Raw genomic sequence first — 23,962 nt, forward strand, 5'->3', positions numbered from 1 at the left:
GGAAGTATTTGCAGAGGGATATCTTGTTGATGGAGGAGATTTTAAGGTGAAAGAGGGCACTGGGATGCTGAGTGGATGTGTGTAGCAGACAGGGAAGAGGTAATCAGCTGAATGCCTCTCCAAAGTGGGGGAAGGATGGTGGAGTCCCAGACCAAGATGGAAGGGTTAGCCTAAGCCGGAGGAGTAATCCTCTTCTCTGTTGATAGGGAGGTCTGAAGAATGGCTCTGGAAAGTTAATAAGAGTCAAGGCCCCTGGATAATTAGCTGCATGCTGTGTGTCCTGTACGTAAGTAAGCCATTGTAATCCCAGTACTACAGATGGGGAGAGGGAGGCTGAAGAAGTCCAGCAAGTTTCCCAAGCCACAGCTGGTGGTGTGGAACTGGGACTGGAATATGGGCAGTGTCACTGCAGAGCCTGCTCCCTGACCACACACCCAGCTGTGTCAGGCTCATGACCCAGGCAAGAATCGGGAAGCTTCAGGAAACCATGGCAGGAGATCTGACTTGGGTCTCCTTTGTTTTTTTTTTTTTTTGTATTTTGTTGTTTGTTGCTGAGTTGTGTCTGACTCTTTTCAACCCCATGGACTGCAGCACACCAGGCTTCCCTGTCCTTCACCATCTCCCTGAACTTGCTCAAACTCATGTCCATTGAATTTGTGATGCCATCCAACCATCTTGCCTTCTGTTGTCCCCTTCTCCTCCTGCCTTTAATCTTTCCCAGTATCAGGGTCATTTTTAATGAGTCGGACCTTTGCATCAGGTGGCCAAAGTATTGGGGCTTCAGCTCCAGCATCAGTTCTTCCAATGAATATTTAGGACTAGTTTCCTTCAGGATTGACTGGTTTGATCTCCTTGCAGTCCAGGGGACTCTCAAGAGTATTCTCCAGCACCACAGTTCAAAAACATCAATTCTTTGACACTCAGCCTTCTTTATGGTCCAACTTTCACATCAATACATGACTACTGGAAAATCCATAGCTTTGACTAGATGGACCTTTGTCAGCAAAGTAATGTATCTGCTTTTCAATATGCTGTCTAGATTTGTCATAGCTTTTTGTATTTATCGATACCCTTTTTAGTTGTTATTAATTTTCATTGGAGTATAATTGCTTTACAATGTGTTAATTTCTACTGTACAGCAAAGTGAATCAGCTATACATTTGCACATGTCATGGTGGAGAGTTCTGACAAAATGAGGACCACTGGAGAAGGGAATGGCAAACCACTTCAGTATTCTTGGCTTGAGAGCCCCATGAACAGTATAGAAAGGCAAAAAGATAGGACACTGAAAGATGAATTCCCCAGGTTGGTAGGTGCCCAATAGGCTACTGGAGAAGAGTGGACAGATAGCTCCAGAAAGAATGAAGAGACAGAGCCAAAGCAAAAACAACGCCAAGTTGTGGATGTGACTGGTCATGGAAGTAAAGTCCAATGCTATCAAGAACAATATCACATAGGAACCTGGAATGTTAGGTCCATGAATCAAGGTAAATTAGAAGTGGTCAAACAGGAGATGGCAAGAGTGAACATCAACATTTTAGGAAACAGTGAACTAAAATGGACTGGAATGGGCGAATTTAATTCAAAAGACCATTATATCTATTATTGTGGGCAAGAATCCCTTAGAAGGAATGGAGTAGCCCTCATAGTCAACAAAAGAGTCCAAAATGCAGTACTTGGGTGCAATCTCAAAAATGACAGAATGATCTCTATTCATTTCCAAGGTAAGTAATTCAGTACCACAGTAATCTAAGTCTATGCCCCAACCAGTAACACTGAAGAAGCTGAAGTTGAACGGTACTATGAAGACCTACAAGACCTTTTAGAACTAACACCCAAAAAAGATGTCCTTTTCATTATAGGGACTGGAATGCAAAAGTAGGAAGTCAAGAGATACCTGGAGTAACTGGCAAATTTGACCTTGGAGTACAAAATGAAGCAGGGCAAAGGTTAACAGTTTCCCCAAGAGAACACACTGGTCATAGCAAACACCCTCTTCCAACAACACAAGAGATGACTCTACACATGGACATCACCAGATGGTCGACACCGAAATCAGATTGATTATTTTCTTTGCAACCAGAGATGGAGAAGCTCTATACAGTCAGCAAAAACAAGACCTGAAGCTGACTGTGACTCAGATCATGAACTCCTTATAACCAAATTCAGACTTAACTTGAAGAAAGTGGGGAAAACCACTAGACCATTCAGGTATGACCTAAATCAAATCCCTTATGATTACACAGTAGAAGTGACAAATAGATTCAAGGGAGTAGATCTGATAGAGTGCCTGAAGAACAATGGATGGAGGTTCGTGACATTGTACAGGAGACAGTGATCAAAAACATACCCAAGAAAAAGAAATGCTAAAAGGGAAAATGGCTGTCTGAGGATGGCTTACAAATAGCTGTGAAAAGAAGAGAAGCTAAAAGCAAAGGAGAAAAGGGAAGATATACCCATTTGAATACAGAGTTCCAAAGAATACCAAGGAGAGATAAGAAAGCCTTCCTCAGTGAGCAATGCAAAGAAATAGAAGAAAACAAAAGAATGGGAAAGACTATAGATATCTTCAAGAAAATTAAAGATACCAAGGGAACATTTCATGCAAAGATGGGCACAATAAAGGACAGAAATGGTATCGCCCTAACAGAAGCAGAAGATATTAAGAAGAGGTGGCAAGAATACACAGAAGAACTGTACAAAAAAGATCTTCATGAACCAGATAATCACGATGGTGTAATTACTCACCTAAAACCAGACATCCTGAAATACAAAGTCAAGTGGGGCTTAGGAAGCATCACTACCAACAAAGCTAGTGGAGGTGATGGAATTCCAGCTGAGCTATTTCAAATCCTAAAAGATGATGCTGTTAAAGTGCTGTACTCAGTATGCCAGCAAATTTGGAAGACTCAGCAATGACCACAGGACTGGAAAAGGCCAGTTTTCATTCCAATCTCAAAGAAAGACAATGCCAAAGAAGGTTCAAACTACCACACAATTGCATTTATCTTACATGTTAGTGAAGTAATGCTCAAAATTCTCCAAGCTAGGCTCAACAGTACGTGAAACATGAACTTCCAGATGTTCAAGCTGGATTTACAAAAGGCAGAGGAACCAGAGATCAAATTTCCAACATTGAAAAAGCAAGAGAATACCAGAAAAACATCTACTTCTGCTTTTTTGATTACACCAAAGCTTTTTACTGTGCAGATCACAACAAACTGTGGAAAATTCTTCAAGAGATGGGAATAACAGACCACCTTACCTGCCACTTGAGAAATCTGTATGCAGGTCAAGAAGCAACAGTTAAACCTGGACATGGAACAACAGACTGGGTCCAAATTGAGAAAGAAGTATGTCAAGGCTATATATTGTCAGCCTGGTTATTAACTTATATGCAGAGTACATCATACAAATTGCCATGCTGGATGAAGCACAAGCTGGAATCAGGATTGCCGGGAGAAATATCAATAACCTCAGATATGCAGATGACACCACCCTTATGGCAGAAAGTGAAGAAGAACTAAAGAGCCTCTTGATGAAAGTGAAAGAGGAGAGTGAAAAAGCTAGCTTAAAACTCCACATTCAAAAAACGAAGATCATGGCATCCGGTCCCATCACTTCATGGCAAATAGTTGGGGAAACAATGGAAATAGTGACAGACTTTATTTTGGGGGGCTTCAAAATCACTACAGATGGTGACTGCAGCCATAAAATTAAAAGATGCTTGCTCCTTGGAAGAAAAGCTATGACCAACCTAGACAGCATATTAAAAAGCATAGACATTACTTTGCTGACATAAGTCCATCTAGTCAAAGCTATGGTTTTTTTCAGTAGTCATGTAAGGATGTGAGACTTGGACTATTAAAAAAGCTGAGTTCCGAAGAATTGATGCTTTTGAACTGTGGTGTTGGAGAAGACTCTTGAGAGTCCCTTAGACTACAAGATCAAACCAGTTATTCCTAAAGGAAATCAGTCTTGAATATTCATTGGAAGGACTGATTCTGAAGCTGAAACTCCAATAACTTTGGCCACCTGTTGTGAAGAACTGACTCCTTGGAAAAGACCCTGATGCTGGGAAAGATCAAAGGAAGGAGGAGAAGGGGACAACAGAGGATGAGATGGTTGGATGGCATTACTGACACAATGGACATGAATTTGAGTAAGCTCCGGGAGTTGGTAATGGACAGGGAAGCCTGGCGTGCTGCAGTCCATGGTGGTCACAAAGAGTCGGATACAACTGAGTGGCTGAACTGAGCTGAACTAATGTTTCACATAAGAGTTAAGATTTCAGGTGACTCCTGAGAGACAAGGAGGCGTAGGAAGAGGGGAAATATTTTGTTTAGTGAACCAGTCTGCATTGTCCTAGCTAACCCACTTCTGGGTTTTTGTATTACATTTCAGCTGCTACACTTTTCAAAGAATAAACTGGAATGCATTTAAAATAATGATTCTCAGCCTTTAATCCACTATGGATCATGTGGTTTATCACATTCACGGAAGCAAAATACTCACCTGGGTATATTTAGTTTCTTCTTGGTCCATGGCACAGAATAATATAGAAAGTGTTATCCTTAATTCTGGGTGCAGTTACTACAGCTGCTCACCCTTTCTTTTCTTATTGATCACAAGAATGGCTGTGATTCTTACAAAATCCTGGTTAAAATCATCTGACCCAGAGATTAGATAGCAGGACAGTGACAGAACCAAAAATATGTTCTATGAGGAATAATTCAAGGAGCAAAGCATCTTTAGAATGGAGTGTTGAGGATATGGTAGGGGATTTCACATATTTTGAGGACTGTTATAGGAAGGGATTATATTTGTCCAATGAGACTCAAAGGACTATAACTAAGATCAAGGATTAAAGTTATAGAAGAACTGACTCAGACCAAGTAAAACATTTTTAAAGTGGTTTGGGAAGACAGAATGATCTCTGGTCTAAAGGTAGGGAGCTCTCCATTGCTGGAGCTGCTGGAACAAGGGCTGACAACCACTTGTTACAGATGTTGCTTAAGGGACCCAAGCTCTGGGTGGATGTGCCTTAAAGCTCATTTCCAGCATATCATTTCCAGATGTGCTTTAAAACTCATTTCATCTCTGGAATTCTAAAACTAATAATTTGAGAAACTATATTTTGACTTTCTATTCCTATCAAACACCACCATATTAGTAATCTGATTCATAACCCACAAATAAAAAAAATTAAATATTTGGCCTGTAGGAATCCTGCTGTGCATTTTATCTTTAAAACTCCAAAGCCAAAAAGGTCCTGGTTTCCAAAGAGATTACAAAGTTGATTGTAGATTATTGATTGTGTTTGAAAAAAGTATCCTTGAAAAGGGAAGTTTTTCAGGAGCCATTACATTAGAATAAAGGAGTCCTTGAGAATAAAGGGGCTTTAAGAACAGAGGAGTCCTTGGTATTTGTCAAGAGTTTCACCATCACCCCCATCCCACGCTTATGATAAATGATTATTAAAGTAAGTTATCTGTTTTCCCTCTGAAGATTCAGTACATAAAAGCCATGGGAATATATAAAATTACTTACAGAAAAAGTATAGGGAAAGAAAGGGCTAAGCGGTCTGAGATTGTCCCTCTCCGTGTGGCATTTCCTGTTTATCACACATTGAAGCATTTGCTTGGTTTGTTACAAGTGATCTTTAGCTCTCAAGTGTTTGTAGAACAAAGCAGTCTTTCTTTTTTATTTTTATTGAAGTATAGTTAATTTGCAGTATTGTATTAGTTTCCAGTGTATAGCAAAGTGATTCATTTTTACCTATATATTTTTTCAGATTCTTTTCCATTAAAGATGATTACAAGATACTGAATACAGTATCCTGTGCTATACAGTAAATCTTTGTTGTTTATCTATTTTATATATGGTAGGAATGCAAAATATTCTTATCCTGGGGTATTATAATGGGCATCATAGTAATAAATTTTTATCATATGGGTTTTTCCATCATTCAGAATTTTAATAAATACAAAATTTCTGTCAACAGAGGCAGTAATCTCATTCCAGTTACTCTTCAGAGCCAGTGAGATGTATAGGTATTGAGGTTTTGCCACAGCAAAGTGATTTTTGGTTAATTATTAGGGTTTTCTGAACAATAAGAAATATTTGAAAAGGAGCAGTGGGGAAGGCCCCTGGGTACTGATGGCTTCTGAGAAAATTGCTTATTTGCAGGGTAGGTAACATGAAGTTAAAAGGGAAACAGTGTGAAGAATAGATTTATCTCTGTATTCCCAACAGTAAGCAAAGTACCTAGAACATGGTAGGCATTCAGCAAATGTTTGGGGGTGGATGACTTTTAGGAAAAGGAAAACTACCCTAAACTTCAGTTATTTCTTTTACCAAAACCATGTCTGTGTGACTGAATGAAAAGTGAAAATTCCAGTCATCATCCAGTTGTTAAATATTTAGGCTGCCAAACCATTTATTTAATTGACATTTATACCTTTAGAATTGACTGACGGCTTTGGCTGTGGGTAGGCACAGCATGAGTCATACTCTGTAGTTCTTGTGAGGCAATGGCTACGTTTCCATGTATAAGCAGTTGACTTATGTCTATTACATCAGGCACAAACATAAATCACGACAGTCTAATAATTGGTACTTGGGTCTTTTCTGGCTGGAATGACTTCTGGGCCATTCAGGTGTTAATGACACTGACTACACTCAGTGATTGAATAACATCGGCTAGTTTCCTACCCTGAAAAGATCTTAAAATACAAAGTGAAATAGAACTGCCCAGTGAACGTGGGTTCATCTAAGTAAATGCAATTCTAGAACATGATGGAGAAGGACTCTCCACTGAGAAAAGCTGGGCAACGCTGGGATAGAGTAAGTCACAAATAATATATTTTTTAGGTTTCTTGTTGCAAGGGACATACTTGAAGGTGGTCCCCGTAAGCTCTACATCCTGGTGTTCACGCCTTAGTATAATCCCTACCCCTTGTGCATAAACAATAGAATATGGTAAGATAATGGGCTATCACTCCTGGGATTATATTACGTTACATAAGGCTCTGTCTTGCTAGCAAAGGCTTTACAATTGCTAACAAAATTGCTCTAAGGTCTTGCTCTCCTTGCCAGCTTTGAAGAAGCAAGATGCCCATGAGTCCTATGACTATAAGCACATGAGTTCTGCCAGCAACCTGAGTGACCCTGGAAGCAGATGCTTTCCCAGCCAAGCTTGCAGAGGAGAATCCAGGCCTGGATCACAGCCTTGAAGAGGCCCTGCTAAGCTGTGTATGGACATAACCAACATGTGTCTTAAGCTATTAGTTGGTGGTCATTTGTTATGCTATGTACAAGATGTGTCACTGCTCTTACATAAAAGGTTGATTGTGGTGTTGGTATTCAAAATACATACTAAGAAATCAACTGGAAAATGCTCTAACATGTAACTCTCCTGGATTAGAAATACCAACTTGTCCAGTACAGGAAGAAGAATGAAGAATAGAAATGGAGTCTATATTCCTATGGTCAAGTCTAACCATTAGTATATTTGAATTATTACTAAACGGGACATTTGTGTTTGAAGAAAATAGAAGTATGGCTGTTCCCACACATGGTTACACTTTGGATTTGAATTTATGGTCAGTGTGGTAGATATGGTTTGCCCACCATGGTTCCTCCCTCCCAGCCCTTGCCTGGCTTGGCTGTGGGTGTAATATTTCCCAGTCCTGTGGATGTTGAGCTTAGCCATTCGACTTGCTTTGGCTGATGAAACACAGTAAAAGGGATAGTGTATCAGCTCTGCACTGAGGCTGACATTCGGCAAATGTCTGACAGCAATTTTGTGCTCCTGTTTTATCCCACAAGAAAAGCACACCCACAGTAGACTACTGCTTTTTAAACTGGATGCCTGAGTGAGAAATGCCTGGAAGACACCTGCATTTGACCTACTGCTTGAAGCCCAGTGGTTCCATCCCATTCAGAGATGCATCAACGAGATGTAAATGTTGGTTGGTATATGTGGGTGAGGTTTGGAGATCGTTCGCTCTGCGGGCTTATTGCAACAATACCTGAACAACCCCAAATCAAAAAACTCATCCATATCAGTTTGTAAATGAAGGTAATAGTTTTTGCCCCTCACTGTTTTTGTTTGTTTGTTTGAATTATTTATTTCCTTTTGACTGTGCTGGATCTCCACTGCCGTGTGGGCGTTTCTCTAGTTGTGATGTGTGGGGGCTACTCTCCAGTTGCGGCGCTCAGACGTCTCCTTGCGGTGGCTTCTCGTTGCAGAGCACAGGCTCTAGGGCACGCAGGCTTCGGTTGTTGCAGCACACGAGGTTAGTCGTTGGGGCTTGAGGGCTCTGGGATGCAGGCTCAGTAGTTGGGGTGCATGTACTTCGTTGCTCCGAGGCATGTGGAATCTTCTCAGTTTAGGGATCAAACTCCTGCATTGGCAGGTAGATTCCTTACCACTAAGCCACGAGGGAAGCCCCTACCCCTCGCTTTTAAGTGTGAGTGGATAGATTTGTTAATTGTTCTTCCCTACTAGTGTAGTATATTGGATCTTTTATAGGGCAGGGCCTTTTAGAATAGTGTTTCCATCTGGTGTCCTGTTGAATACCAATGTTATATATGATGTTTACTAGTGTTCTGAAGCAAGGATTCTGTATTCATGGAAATTAAAAGACTGATAATGTTTTTTAGACTTAAATTCTGCCTTGATAAAAGGACTCCTGCTGCTGCTGCTGCTAAGTCGCTTCAGTTGTGTCCAACTCTGTGCGACCCCATAGACGGCAGCCCACTAGGCTCCCCTGTACCTTAAACGCAGTATTGTCCCATCTCATTTGACCATGGAAATTTCCCTCTCTTCCCTGCCTCCTTCCCCCAGCCTGACCAACAGTTCACACCTTGTTCCTCTGGAATCACTGGATACTGCTATTGAGGGCAATGTGTGCTTACCTCCCTGGTCTTGTCACATTACAGGCAGAAGCTGTGCTGTATAAATTTGGAATGGTGCCCCTCAGACTGAAGGCTATTAAGCAGATAACACAGAAGCCCCTGATGAGTACATCTTTCTTTTATATCTGTCCATGAGTTACAAAACCTGGAAGGAAGATGCCCATATTTAAGCAGATGACAAGTATAGGTCTTATCAGTGCGAAGCCCTGGGTCTTCAACCAGGTTTAAGAGTAGTCTTCTGGAAAGTTGGACAAGAATCAAGGTTATGGGAAATCAATTCCACTTGGTCAAGTTATAATGGGGTTATTTGCATCCTATGAATGATCAATTCAATTCTAAAACAGATTGACTTGGTATTTGGCCCCAATTGATCTCAAGCTGCTGATCTTGAGGTCTGATATGTTTGGGAGTGCAGAGAATCACTTGGTAGAAGTTCGTAAAAATGTTACTCAGACGTATGGGATTAAAGATATTACGTCTATGGCTGAATTTACTGTGGGATGCATATTCCTTCTGATTTATGGCTTGAAGGGGGGATGTCGACTGCTTATCGGTTCAGTTCAGTCACTCAATAGTGTCTGGCTCTTTGCTATCCCATGGACTGCAGCATGCCAGGCTTCCCTATCCATTATCAACTCCTGGAGCTTGCTCAAACTCATGTCCATTGAGTTGGTGATGCCAGCCAACCATCTCATCCTCTGTCATCCCCTTCTCCTCCTGCCTTTAGTCTTGCCCAGCATCAGGGTCTTCTCCATTGAGTCAGTTCTTCACATCAGCTGGCCAAAGTATTGGAGCTTCAGCTTCAGCATCAGGCCTTCCAGTGAACATTCAGGACTGATTTCCTTTAGTACTGACTGGTTGGATCTCCTTGTAGGGAGATCCAAGAGATCAAGGGACTCTCAAGAGTCTTCTCCAACACCACAGTTCAAAAGCATCAATTCTTCAGCACTCAGCTTTCTTAATAGTCCAACTCTCACATCCATACATAACTACTGGAAAAGCCATAGCCTTGACTAGACGGACCTTTGTTGGCAAAGTAATGTCTCTGCTTTTTAAATATGCTATCTAGGTTCATCATCGTTTTATTTCCAAGGAGCAAACATCTTTTAATTTAATGGCTTCAGTCACCATCTGCAGTGATTTGGAGTCCAAGAAAATAGTCTGTTACTGTTTCCTGGTTCCTCATCTATTTCCATGAAGTGATTGGGACCACAGACCATGATCTTTGTTTTTGAATGTTGAGTTTTAAGCCAGCTTTTTCACTCTCCTCTTTCATTTTCATCAAGAGATTCTTTAGTTCATCTTTGCTTTTTGCCATAAGGGTGGTGTCATCTGTGTATCTGAGGTTATTGATATTTTTCCCAGCAGTCTTAATTCCAGCTTGTGCTTCATCCAGCCTGGCATTTCACATGCTGTACTCTGCATATAAATTAAATAAGCAGGGTGACAGTATACAGTCTTGATGTACTCCTTTCCCAATTTGGAACCAGTCCATTGTTCCATGTCCAATTCTAACTGTTTCTCCTTGACCTGCATACAGATTTCTCAGGAGGCAGGTCAGGTGGTCTGGTATTCCCATCTCTTAAAGAATTTTCCAGTTTATTGTGATCCACACAGTCAAAGGCTTTAGTGTAGTCAGTGAAGCAGAAGTAGAGTTTTTCTGGAATTCTCTTCATTTTTCTATGATTGAATGCATGTTGGCAATTTTATCTCTGGTTCCTTTGCATTTTCTAAATCCAGCTTGAACATCTGGAAGTTCTCTGTTCACATACTGTTGCAACCTAGGTTGGAGGATTTTCAGCATTACTTTGCTAGTATGCAACTGCTTATAAGTGGCATTAAAAATGAACAGATAAAGTACAAGATGAAAAAACTTTAAAACATTCCCTAAATATACCAACCCCTTACCTTGAGGACTGGAAGCTATTTCTTGCACTCCATCAAGCTGTTTCTTCAAATACAGTTGACAATTCCTGGTGTTCTAATATCTGCCTCTTGAAGATACTCAGTTGTCAAAAGACAATTAAAATGGAGACCACAGTTTGAATATACCCCTAGTCCAAACACTCATAGTCACATAACCAAAATGTAAAATGCCCTGATTTCCCTGAAATGCTGACTCTCGCCTCAAATAAAAGTAGTCCTCAGTAGGACCTTGCAGCTTCCTAGCCAAAGCAGCTATAAGCAAGCAAGCTTATGCAGTTAAAAAAAAAAAAAAAGTTTCTGGTAAAAGATCCCAAGTGAAAACAATGTACTTATTCATCACCTGAGCTTTTATTAATAGTACTGGGAGCTAAGAACTTAACTACCTTTGGTTTGGGAATTCAGTAACAGTTTGTTCCTTGCTCAGTGAAGTAGATCAAGTAAAGCTCTCTGAGTTTCTTTTATGGGAGTTCTTTCATGGGAGTTTCTTTAATGGGAGTTCTCATTCTTTCATTTCTAACATTTTGGAGCTGGGTCTGTGCTTTCAGAAGGAGATGGCAAGGCAGTTCTAGGGCAGGTGGCAGTGACTGGAGAAGCCATGGAGACAACCGCCTTAAACATGGTTGTGATGGAGGAACGAGATTAGCATATTAATTAGAGTCTTCATCTCTGGTAATGATCTCATTTGCTTATACAAACAGATGACAAGAACATTTGGAGAAATATCTTAATCCTTCTTCTGTTTATATGTGAGTGAATTTTGGTAAATGCAGGGGTGACTGTTCTAGAGCTCTGGGAGGTAAAATCAGACGTTGTTTTCAGTCACTGTGCTTGTTTTCCTGGGCAGGTCCCTTCTTGTTTGCTTGCTTTTTCTCATCTATGAAACAGGGAACTGTGACCAGGGGACTGGTTATAATGTTTCTTGATAAACCTTTGTAAAGCAATGTGCTGTTGCGAGTAATGGGCTCCATTCATTATTAGCCCAGTTGATTTTCATTTACACTTGGCTCTAACAATTAGCTTGAGCAGGTGTGAAGGTGATGGAGGGGCTGGGACACCCAGAGGTCAGCCTCCGCTGGATGTGATAAATTAACCATTATTATCAGCAGTGAAAGTGGTTCTTTACGCTTGTCAGCAGCAAACAAAGGGACAACATATCTCACATAAACCCACTGCTAAGAGCTGGTTTTGCTGAAGAATCAGAGTTTCCTTCTGGGCCCTACAGACAGATGGGAGAGAGTCAAAGAACCCACAAAAGTAGAGGTGAGGGTACCTTGAAGGGGTGACTTTGCTGATGGAGAGGCATATAGATATCCCAACCTGGGTTTTTTTGCAATGCTCACCCATTCTATTCTGAAGCTGTCATCAGCCTCTGTTGATGATGGAGGATCTGTCTGTGCTGAAGAATTATTAGGGAGTGAAGAGTTTGTACATCAACAGAGGAGACACAGCTTTTACACAGGGTATATAGATATATGCATATGTCTGTATACCAATTAATAGATATTTTGGAGCAGTGCATTATAATTGAGCACATTTACAGGGCTTCCCTGGTGGCTCAGACACTAAAGCATCTGCATGCAATGTGGGAGACCTGGGTGCGATCTCTGGGTTGGGAAGATCCCCTGGAGAAGGAAATGGCCCTGGGTTGGGAAGATCCCCTGGAGAAGAAAATGGCACCCCACTCCAGTACTCTTGCCTGGAAAATCCCATGGACAGAGGAGCCTGGTAGGCTACAGTCCATGGGGTTGCAAGAGTCAGACACGACTGAGCAACTTCACTCGCTTTTATATTCACTGAAAAGAGAACGTTAAATCAGTGGTCTTCAGTTCTCCATCTCTACCAGTTTTACAAAACTTCAACAGACTTAAACCTCTGAAAGAGGGCATAGCACTGTCCACAGAAGGCAACATCAGGTCCATTAACTCTAGACCCAATGGAACTAAATACACTGGTTTTGAAACAGGAAGTCTCTTCCCACTTAGTTACCCTCGGGTTTGGAGACTCACTGAACACACTCAGAGGTGAAAACAGTCAAATAAGAAAGGAAGAGATGATGGTTGGGAATCACCATCTGTATACTGAAACTCCATAGATAGAGTTAAATTTGTTTTGACAACGTTTGGGGAACTATTATGAACTAAATATTTATGTGTCTCCGCCCACCCCCCCCCCCCTCCCCGCCTCACAGGTTAAAGCCCTAACTCTCCAAGTCACTGTATTTGGAGATTGCGGCCCATGAGAAAGTAATGAAGGTTAAATGAGGCCATAAGGGTGGAGCCCTGACCCAGAAGGTTTACTGTCCTTAAAATTGTGATACCAGAGATCTCACTTTCCTTCTGTCTCCATGCACATGTGCTGAGGAAAGGCCATGTGAGCCCAGAGCAAGGTAGTAGCTGTCTGAAAGCCAGGAAGAGAGCCTGCGCCAGAAACTGAATTCTCTTGCACCTTGATCAGGGAGTTCTAGCTTCCAGAAGTGTGGGGAAAATAGGCTTTAAAAAGTCTGTTGTTTAAGCTGCTTAGTGTGTGGCATTTTGTTATGACATCCTGGGCAGACTAACAGAGGCACTAAAGATTGGTTTGGAATGTTGGAGCCTGTGGGTGGACTTGGTAACCACAACTGTGTTTTGAAATGATTAGATTGAGCCTTTAGTGAGGAACCCCTGGCGTCAGTATGTATAAGTCTTTGCTTCTGGCTGTTAAGACTGTATAGGACTGTCCAGGCTCTGCCTGGGGCTGACTGCCTGGCTGCCAGGGTCCTCTAAGCTAAGCCAAGTAAGGCTGGGAAGAATGTCTGTTCCATATGATCCCACTATCTCGTGAATTATATATCCACCAGAAATTGTACCTCATAGTTTTAAGTCCAAATTCCCTTTGTTTTAACCTCATCAGATAAAAAATTTTCAGTCCTCTATTGTTATCAATAATAAGTAATAAAAAAGAAACTAGAACAATGTCTGTAGAGAAACTATAAGAAAAAGGAAGAAAAGGTGCAGCAAAGTGTATTAGCAGATGATCATTACTCACCAGAGATGTTGTCATGAAGCAGATAAGAATTATGGATAAACATTTTGATATCAAAACAACAACAACAAAAACTCGGTAAAGCAATCACTTCTTCTAACAAGTCCCACCAGGTGGAAGTGCAGTACAGTATTTGAAAAAAGAGGTCATAAGAAAAGAAATATAAACTGGTGGAAATCAGGAAAGAAGTAGAAGGAAAAAATAAACCAGCACAGAAATAAAGACAAAACTGGAAGAAGTAACAAGCAATATGGAAAATATTGCTAGGGATGTAAAAGATAAAAATAAGAAAAGGGAACATGGTGAAGTAGAAATCAAAGAGTTGAAAAATTAGAAGATATACAAGGGAGATCCAGTAAGCACTTAAGTTGAATATCCAAAGAAGAAAACCCAAAATGTTACAAAACAAATACTAATATTTTAAAATACAGTTCAAAAAAGAAAAAGACTCGAATCTCTATATTTAATAGTCATACTGTGTGCCAAGGAAATGTGACCCAGAATGATCAACACCAAGACAGATCCTGGAAAAGTTGTTAAACTTTGAAGATAAAGAATTGTTACAAAAAGTTGAAAAACAAATGAAAAAAAATTGGCTGGATTCAGACTTTTCCACAGCATCTTTTTTTAAATTAAAACACTTTTAATAAATTATTTACTTTTTTATCTTTTAGCCATGCCATATGGCATGTGGGATCTTAGTTCCCTGACCAGGGATTGAACCCATGCCCCCTCCTGCATTGGCAGCATGAAGTCTTAACCCCTGAACCACCAGGGACCACCAACTACAATATCTTTTAGAAGATTATAAATGATTAGCAACCTGAAAGTTCCTCAAGGAAAGAGTGAGTCAGTCAAACCATTCTTCAAATAAGAAACATGAACCTACAGAACCCAAGGAATATTAAGTGCTTTGGGCACAGAATTTAAGAGAGTACAGAAAGTTCAATAATCAACAATAATATTTAATGCAGTGTTAAACTAAATAATGAAAAAATCTATGTTAAATAAAGTATCAAAACTTTAACAGGAAAACAGGATCATTACTACTGATTTTTCTTTTGCCCCAGGCTCCAGTATGACTCGGTGCAGCAATATCAGGAGTCCTTCTTGTGGAAATTGCTGGAAAACACATTTCAACTAACTATGACTAGGTTAATACCAGCGAAAGGACTAGAGGTAAGCACTGAATATATTTAACAGTATAATGAAGACTAATGTGGAGGATTAGAATGACAGAAAAAAATTGTTGTGTATCTTCTTGTAATTAAATTCTCTAATAAACCATAACTGCATCAAAGAAAAAGGATAAACTCAAATGCCAGGATGCTAGAAAATGGTCATATAAATACTACATATCAGAAACTATGGGATGTAACTAAAGTAACCCTTGGAAAATTTATATATGTATATGTGTATATGTTTGTATGTGTACGTGTATACACACACTATAAAAATAGAAATCATGATATAAGCATCCAATTTAAGTTATAAAAAGAGAAATACATTGAGAGAATGAAGGAAAGACTACAAACAGAAAATAATGAATGTAGTAGAAATAATAAATCCAAAAGCTTTGGCAAGATAAACTATTTGCTGATTTATTCAGTAAAAATAGGGAGAGTGCAAATATGAAAACTAGGGAACAAAAGGGGAATTTATAGAAAAGAAAAAACTGGGATAATTATAAGAAATACTCTTCTAAATTTAATAGTTTACTCTGCAAATTAATAGTTTATCAACTAGACTCCAAATGATATTGGCAATCTAAACAGCTCCATTGTACAAACAGAGGAAATTGACCAAGAACCAGTCCCAAAAATACTAAGACCCGATGGTTTCACAGAGAAATTCCAGGATGCCATTAAAGATCAGATCACTTTAAAGATAATTCAGTTGTTCCAGCACATCAAACAAGGAAGAAAGTCTCCAACATCTCTGTAAGAAGCAAGTGTAAAAACTGATAGCAAAACCTAAAAGGAATTAGACAAAGAAAATTACAGGCCAATCTCACTTATGATCATAGACTTAAAATTTGAAATAAAATGTTCACAAGCATAATCCAGAAACATATTAAAAGTACAAATCATGTGGGGTTTTATTTCAGAAACACACATTTGAATATTAGAAAATCTTTGATCATAATTTATAATACTGGTAAATCTAAGGAACTTTTAAAAATACTCAACATTTATCCTTGATAGAAAATCCACAGTAAAATAATATATTTCTTTGAAAGAAAATATTTTTGTTTCCGCTCCCAAACTGAGAGGGCTGAGATAAAATAACAAGAATTATTGTTATTTAAAAAAAAAAAAAAAAACAAGACAAGGTTTATTTCTTTTCAGAGTGTACATGAAACATTGGTTGCTGGTAAGAAGGAACCTCTTTTTCACAAGCCACACATGGGGAGGGTGTTGGAGGCATGGCATTTGTGTGGGTACATCATCCGAAACTCATGCTTTCTTCAATTGCCGTCAAAGGAAATAATAAGCACATAGAAATCTTACACATTCTCTTTTGTTCTTTGGCTCAAAGGTGATAACAATTGGTCAGAAGAAGCCACATTTCTTTTCTAAAAGCAAGGGCACTAGGAAACATAGTCTTCTATGTGCCAGAATGAAATGGAAATTTCTTTTCATCAAATAAATCTGGTCATTCTCCCTGACACATAGAGAATTGGCTCACCCTCTTCTCAAGGAAGACAACCCCAAACCCACTAATTCAGAATCATGTTTTTCTTTGAAACAAGTATTATTTTTAATGGGGAGACTGTAGACTTATTCCTCACTTATTACTTATTAAAGTTAGGAATAAGAGAAAGATGTAGTCTAGTTAACATTGTGTTGGAGGCTGGAGATACTACTCCTCAACATCTTAAAATGAATACATTAAAATTACAGAGGAGCAATCCTAATTTCTGTTGGCAGCTGCTATTGTTGTATACTTAAAAAGCCTATGAGAAAAAACAGAGTCTAGAAGAAAGCAGAGAATTTAGTAAGATAATAGGGTATAAAATGAACAGAAATGACTAGTTTTCATATATACAAAGAACAATGAGTACATAAAAGAAAGGAAAACACACATCTGCAATTACCAATCCCAAAGATAACATACTTAGAAATAAATATAGCAATAAAGCCTTATATGAAAAAAACTTTAAATCATTCCTGAAGGACCTAAAGTAATTGAAAAAAATGGGAAAAGGCATATCCTAATCTTGGCTAAACAGACTCAACATTATAGAAATGTCAGTTAATTTATGAATTTAACATGGTGCCTCAAAAATATCAAAGAGATTTTAGTTTTTTCAGAATCAGGCAATTTTTTCCCCTAAAAACAGCCAGAAACCTTTGTAAAGAGCAAAAATTAGTGAGACTAGATATTCCAGATGTCAATGTGTGTTATAGACTCTTAGTTTTAAATTAATGTTATTAGTACATGTAGTCAGGACAATGGGATAGACTAGAATATCCTGAAATAGATCTCAAAATATATACAGTTTTGATATGTGAAAGGTGGCAATGCAAATTAGCGAGAAATAACCTATTCAAAAACTATTGATGAGACAGTAGTGTAGCCTCTGGAAGAATTAAAACTGGATCAATACTTCACACTGTATACCAAGAAAAATCCAAATGCATAGAAATTTTGATATCAATAAATGAGCCCATTAAAGAAGGCACAAAAAATTATATCTCAGAATAAGGAAGAAAGGTTTTATAAACTATAACAAAATCTAGAAGCCTTAAAGGAAAAGATTAACACATTTGTGTGTATGTATTAATATGCATTCTGTATGTTCATATTCATGGCAAAAATCATGATAAGCAAAATCAAAAGAAAGATGGCAAATTGGGGAAAAGATTTTAAGCTCATACTGCAGATGTTGAATTTCCTTAATGTTTATAGAGTTCCTTCAATTTCAATAAGAAAACATTTATTGAAGAGTTGACCTAAAAGGGAAGCAAACAGAATCCCTAAATACATGAAAAGATGCTCAATGTTATACATAATAAGAAAAGCCTATCAAAAATATACTGAGATACTATTTTTAACCAGTTTGGCAGAAGCTATAAATTAGGTACCACATTATGTTGGCAAGATTGTGGAGAAACATGGAATTTCACTCATTGGTGATGGGAGTTTAAGTTGGTACAACTCCTTTGGAGGCCAATGTGGCAATGTTGTGACAGTTAAAAATGCATATACCCTTTGACCTGACATTTCAACGTTTTACTTTGCAGTAATACTTGAGCATTTGTGTAATAATTTATGCACAGAAGACCATTTATCACAGTATTATCAAAAAATTGGAAGCAACCCAGCAGTCTATCAGTTGAGGATTGTTTAATAAACTATGGCATATTCATACAAAAAACAGTACAACTATAAAAAGAATGTGGATGTTCTTTCTATGCTGATTTTGGAAAGATCTCAAAGGTACATTGTTAAGTAATAAAAAGAAGGTGAATAGCAATATAATATTTTGGGGGAAATAAGATACATACAATCATATACTATGCTTGAATATACATTTAAAAAAATCTTTAGAAGGATAAACCAGAAACTAATAATGAGGATTGTTGAAGGAGGGTGGGAACTGCGTAGATAGGTATGTGGATGGGAGGGGAGCTTCTACTTTTTGATGTTTAAGCCACCTGAATATTATAACCTATTCAAAAAAGTAAGTGACTACGCATTTTTTAAAATCTGGAAGGGGGTATAAGAACTTAAATAGAACTTGCACATTTGAAATGGCCAAAAACAAAAAAGGCATTAAATTATAACAGGATTGCAACAAGAATCTCAAACATTCTAAACTCTTTGGAATTTGTGTTGCATTTAACTTTTGAGACAGACACCGTGTAAACAAGAAATAGGAATTTAGTTACTAAATACCATTCCAAACTATGATGCTTGAACTAGTGAATATTAAACCCTTAACACCAGCATTCATGGTTCTCTGGATATGATGAGTGATGTTTATCTTCATAAGCTGTAGTTCCTATGAGATGCTTAATTAAGAAGTAAGGTATAATCGTGTTCACTTGTTTTGAATTTTTACCAAGTTCTTTATCAGCTTAGTGATGTAATAACTGAATGAAAGTAAAAACTTAAGACTTAACTCCTTTGGATATCACAGACATCAGAATTGATTGGCTGACTGATTTCACAGAATATAATTATTTGTTTTTGGCTGTCCTGTGTCTTTGTTGCTGCGTGGGTTTTTCTACAGTTGCAGCAAGCTGGGGCTACTCTCTAGGTGCAATGAGAGGGCTTGTCATTGCGGTGGCTTCTCTTGTGGAACACAGGCTTTAGGGTGGGCAGGCTTCAGTAGTCAATTGAGGCTCTTGGGCTCTGGAACATAGGCTCACTAGCTGTGATGCGCCAGCTTAGTTGCTATGAGGCATGTGTGGTCTTCCCGGATCAGGAATCGAACCTCTGTCTCCTGCTTTGGCAGGCAGATTCTTTACTACTGAGCCATCAGGGAAGCCCCACTGAATATAATTAGATCATAGGGTTTTGTTGACAGTAACCAGGATGTGGATGAAAATTCTTGAACCATTCCAAAGTTCTTTTGCCTACTTTTCAGTTAACTAGGAAATATAATGAAGTAGCTTAATCACTTTCCTATCATTATGTTTTCCAACATTAAAATAATGAACACTTATTGCATAATATTTAGAAAACTGAGATAAATGAAAAGGAGAAAAAAAAACATATCATGTAAAATAAACTTTCCTGGTCTTTTGATGTCTATATAGTCTAGTTTTCTAGTCTCTATATATGTTTTTAAAAATACACACAAAGAAGTTGATCCTGCTTTTTTTTAATGACCTTTTCATATATGAAGATTTTATATAACAACACTTCCATTGTCAGTTAAAATTCTGGAACATGATTTTTAGTTATTCCTGTGTATTTTATTGTGTGGATGTACCATAATTGATTTAATTAATCCTGTAGTCCTGGATGTCTAAGGACAACTTATTTACAAAGCACTTAGTTATCTAGCTTCCCAGGTGGCTCTAGTGGTAAATAACCCGCCTGCCAATCCAGGAGAGACGTAAGAGATGCAGGTTTGATCCCTGAGTCAGGAAGATCCTCTGAAGGAGGGCATGTCAATCCACTCCAGTATTCTTGCCTGGAGAATCCCATGGACAGAGGAACCTGGCAGGCTGCAGTCTATGGGGTTGCAAAGAGTTGGACACGACTGAGCAACTTTCACTTCGCTGGCTTAGTTGAAGTTTTCCTGTATTTTTCTCGTGATAAATTTAGTCTGCTTATTTTAAAAGTGCTTTGTAGAATTTTTATGCTGGTTGCCTGAGAAGGATGTGATCCTTGGTCTTGTCTTGCAGTCCTAAAGGCCACACTTTAATGTGCCTGCCTAATTTTCCAGTGGAGAGATAAGACTGGTAATCTGGAATGGACCATGTTTCCCAAAGCTTTGGAAACAATGGTTTTGCTGATTGATCTTGTTTAGGTTAGTCTGTTAATAAGATGTTTTAAGATATCATAGCAGCATATTAAAAAAAAACCTAAGTGGATGTGGTGTTCTAGGCAATGGATCTTTTATTTTTTAGTTGAATAATAAGGCCATCACTTTTGGAAAGCTAGGCAGGATATTGGCAGGGTAAGAACTTCCAGGCTGGCCCAGGCATTCTGAGTCAGGAGCTTTGTCTCAATTTCAACAAAATTACATGGTTTTAGAAAATCATTGCTTTCGTTATTTTTCAGCATTCTTTATTAAACAATGCGTATGTGTACATTTCCACTTTGACATCAGTTTACATTCGATTTGCAATGTGAAGATTTCAATAATTTTGCTTTAGTCATTTGTAATGTGATTAAAACTAAATGTTATGGCCTATCTGTAGTTTCGTTTGAAGAGAACAAACTTCACTTCTATGATGATGAATATAAAGATTGCAAGTGAAAGTTAGGCTCTATGTATGCTATATGAGTGACTAAAACAGTTTTTAAGTATTCCCAAGCACATTAAATAACTTTTCACTTACAAAAGAATAATATAGTACTTAAAAATAATTATTTTCTTTTCCCTATATTGTTCCCTAAAGCTTATTGAATGATATAATTAGCTTCCTGTGAGTTATTATGGATATTGTGAGTAAATGATAAAAGTGGAATTTCTTTTAAAATATTCCTTAGTGAAGCTCATCACAAATGAATGAGACTCTATTATGTATTAATCAGTCTATCCTTATGTGTATTTTTGAGTCCTCATACCTAAGATTTTTTGGTGAGGAAAGAGGGATTCAAGGGCAAAAGCACTAGAAATTGTACTTTAGAATATGTGCTGAGGCCAAGTAAGAGCAAGCTTGAACATCCAAAAGGGAACTAACAGTAGTCAGTGTTAGATATGTCCAGAGGAGTGAGTGCTGATATGTCCAGAGTATCAAGAGCCAGAGCATTTGCACATATGTTATATGAGTGAGTATAATATTGAAGCCTAAGGGATTCTTTCCACTTCGTCTGTCCTATCTAACTTCCCTTGAAGACTCTGGGATGGTATCATCTTCCAGACTTTCCCTCATTAACTTAAGGTGCAGCCCCATGAAATAAATTCGGGCATATGGCATGACAAGGAGAAGTGGCTAGGGACCTGCCTGAGACGCTTACCCTGAAAGGGCCACGTGCCTTTGTCTTTGGGGCTGCAGAGCAGATAGCCAGTCTTGCCATGACAGAGAGTATTGGCCAAACCAAGAGAATGGACAATTCCAGCTTTGAGGCTGGTTGGACACACAACAGCTGGACCTTGTCCTGGAGATCCTCAGGTGTCAGCCAGCACATGCCCAAGGGGTCTGTTTGTCTCTCATTCACCAGCATATGTAGACACCATCCTGCCCAGAAACCCAGAATGTTCTCTTGAGAGAGAAATTGTTCAGTCGCTAAGTTGTGTCCAACTTGTGACCCCATGGACTGCAGCACACCAGGCTTCCCTGTCCTTCACCATCTCCTGGAGTTTGTTCAAACTCATGTCCATTGAGTCAGTGATGCCATGCAACCATCTCATCCTCTGTCACCCCCTTCTCCTCCTGCCCTCAATCTTCCCCAGCATCAGGGTCTTTTCCATTGAGTTGGCTCTCTGCATCAGGTGGCCAGAGTATTGGAGCTTCAGCATCAGTCTCTCCAATGAATGTTCAGGACTGATCTCCTTTGGGATTGACAGGTTTGCTGCCCTTGCTGTCCAAGGGCTCTCGAGAGTCTTCTCCAGCACCACATCTCCAAAGCATCAATTCTTTCACAAGAGAGAAATAGTAAGAAGGAAATGCTGTCTGACAGGCTGAACATTTTCTAAAAAGACTGAAGAAATAATCAGATCAGACTGAGCTTTGAATTCGAATATTTAGCTCTTTCTTTCTCACTTAACAGCGGGTAAGAACTTGTGAAGGAAGACATCAAATATAGATGAAACAAAGAAGTTACATTTGCCTCCACTTCCAAATCATCATAAGTTAAATTTGTGATTTTAACATAAAGCAAAAAATAAAAAAAGACTCCTTTCATTCTGGGTCATTTTGATCCTAGGCTATTAATGCTGTTCACTAACTCTATTAGGCTTTTTCTCTGAAAGAGAAATAAATTGAAAGTATTATATGAGCTGATACCCAGTACTAGTAGAGGCAAGTAAATCCACAAATGTCGTGGTGACCAGCGTTTAAATTCAGATATACACATTTTAAAGGCAAGGAAGTTCATTGTGATAGGAATGTGTGGCATAATTATAAAACCAGTTTAGAAGTCAGAATGGCAATAAACAGCTTTGGAAGAAATACCATAGAAAGTGAAGGCAGAACAGAACTCTGTCAGATACTTATTCCATTCAGTTGAAAATTTAAGCTGAGAAAATTTTTTTTTTTTTTGAGAAAATTTTTAAAATGGAGCAACTTTCAGAAGGATATCAGGGAAAATAACAGATTTTAAATATACTACAGCATACCTCATGCAAAGAGTTGACTCATTGGAAAAGACTCTGATGCTGGGAGGAATTGGGGGCAGGAGGAGAAGGGGACGACAGAGAATGAGATGGCTGGATGGCATCACTGACTCGATGGACATGAGTCTGAGTGAACTCCGGGAGTTGGTGATGGACAGGGAGGCCTGGCGTGCTGCAATTCATGGGGTCGCAAAGAGTCGGACACGACTGAGCGACTGATCTGATCTGATCTGATTTGCTCTAGAGAAAAAAAAATTAAAAATATGTATTGGCAGTTATTAGTTTTAGTTCTTCAAGTACTCTTGGGAATTATTCCTTCGCACAGGGCACCAAAAGTTGATTTGCTTGCTAGAAAGTGAGGTTTGGGTATGAGGAATAATGAAGTAAGTCAGTGTGTGCTATTTAGAAGTAGAATGAACAGAGCAATGGAGATGAGTTTTTGTAAATTTTCACAGCAAGTAGCTGTTATGTATAATTACTCAGGGTCAAGAGAAGTGTTGTATTTGAGATGTTTTATTCTATTATAGGGGCTTCCATCTCAAACGCTATCAGCAGGTAAAAGTTATCTGCAAATTTAGACACCAGATCTGCCATTGATGGAGTCTGTGGTAGGTGAATTCTCAGCAGGTCATTTACTAGTGGTTGGGAGATGGGTCCTCTGAGCTCTCAGTGAGTGGTCGTGGTATTAAAGGAGCAAAGACTGTGGGTTCAGTGCCAAAAGAGCTAGTCAGCTTCACAAGGGAACCAGTTACCTCCTGGAGTCCATGTACCTATTGCCTCTTCAGACCTCTTGAAATTAAGTTCATTAATGGATAGAGGGAGGAGAAGAGATGGAACAAGGTGGGGAAGAGAGAATGGGTGACAATTCTTGGAAAAGCAATTCACACAACTGATTACTGGAGTCAGCTTCAAATGAGAATGTATTTAAAGCAGATGATTCATTAATCCTACCAGTGCATACGTTAAAGGACTTTAATTCTCCCAAAAAAAAGAACAGGGAAGTTGCTCAGTTGTGTCCAACTCTTTGTGACCCCTTGGACTTCAGCCTGCCAGGCTCCTCCATCCATGGGATTTTCCAGGCAAGAATACTGGAGTGGGTTGCCATTTCCTTCTCCAGGGGATCTTTCTGAT

General features: G+C 38.9%; 1 long non-coding RNA gene across 4 annotated transcripts in view; it reads right to left on the reverse strand.

Annotated features, from left to right (window-relative positions):
* Positions 1 to 5,627: 5,627 nt before the first annotated feature.
* The window catches only part of LOC139185248 (uncharacterized), a 33,694-nt gene continuing 15,359 nt past the window's right edge, over positions 5,628 to 23,962 (reverse strand). The window contains exon 3 of one of the 4 annotated variants that reach the window (XR_011568841.1): positions 5,628 to 10,703. This is a non-coding gene — a long non-coding RNA (uncharacterized lncRNA). Of the gene's footprint in view, positions 10,704 to 14,880; positions 15,843 to 18,202; positions 22,198 to 23,962 lie in introns of those variants that run through there. The other 3 variants (XR_011568840.1, XR_011568839.1, XR_011568838.1) reach the window with 3 other exon arrangements.

Source organism: Bos indicus, chromosome 10 (genome assembly GCF_029378745.1).
Source record: "Bos indicus isolate NIAB-ARS_2022 breed Sahiwal x Tharparkar chromosome 10, NIAB-ARS_B.indTharparkar_mat_pri_1.0, whole genome shotgun sequence".
Lineage (NCBI taxonomy): Eukaryota > Metazoa > Chordata > Mammalia > Artiodactyla > Bovidae > Bos > Bos indicus.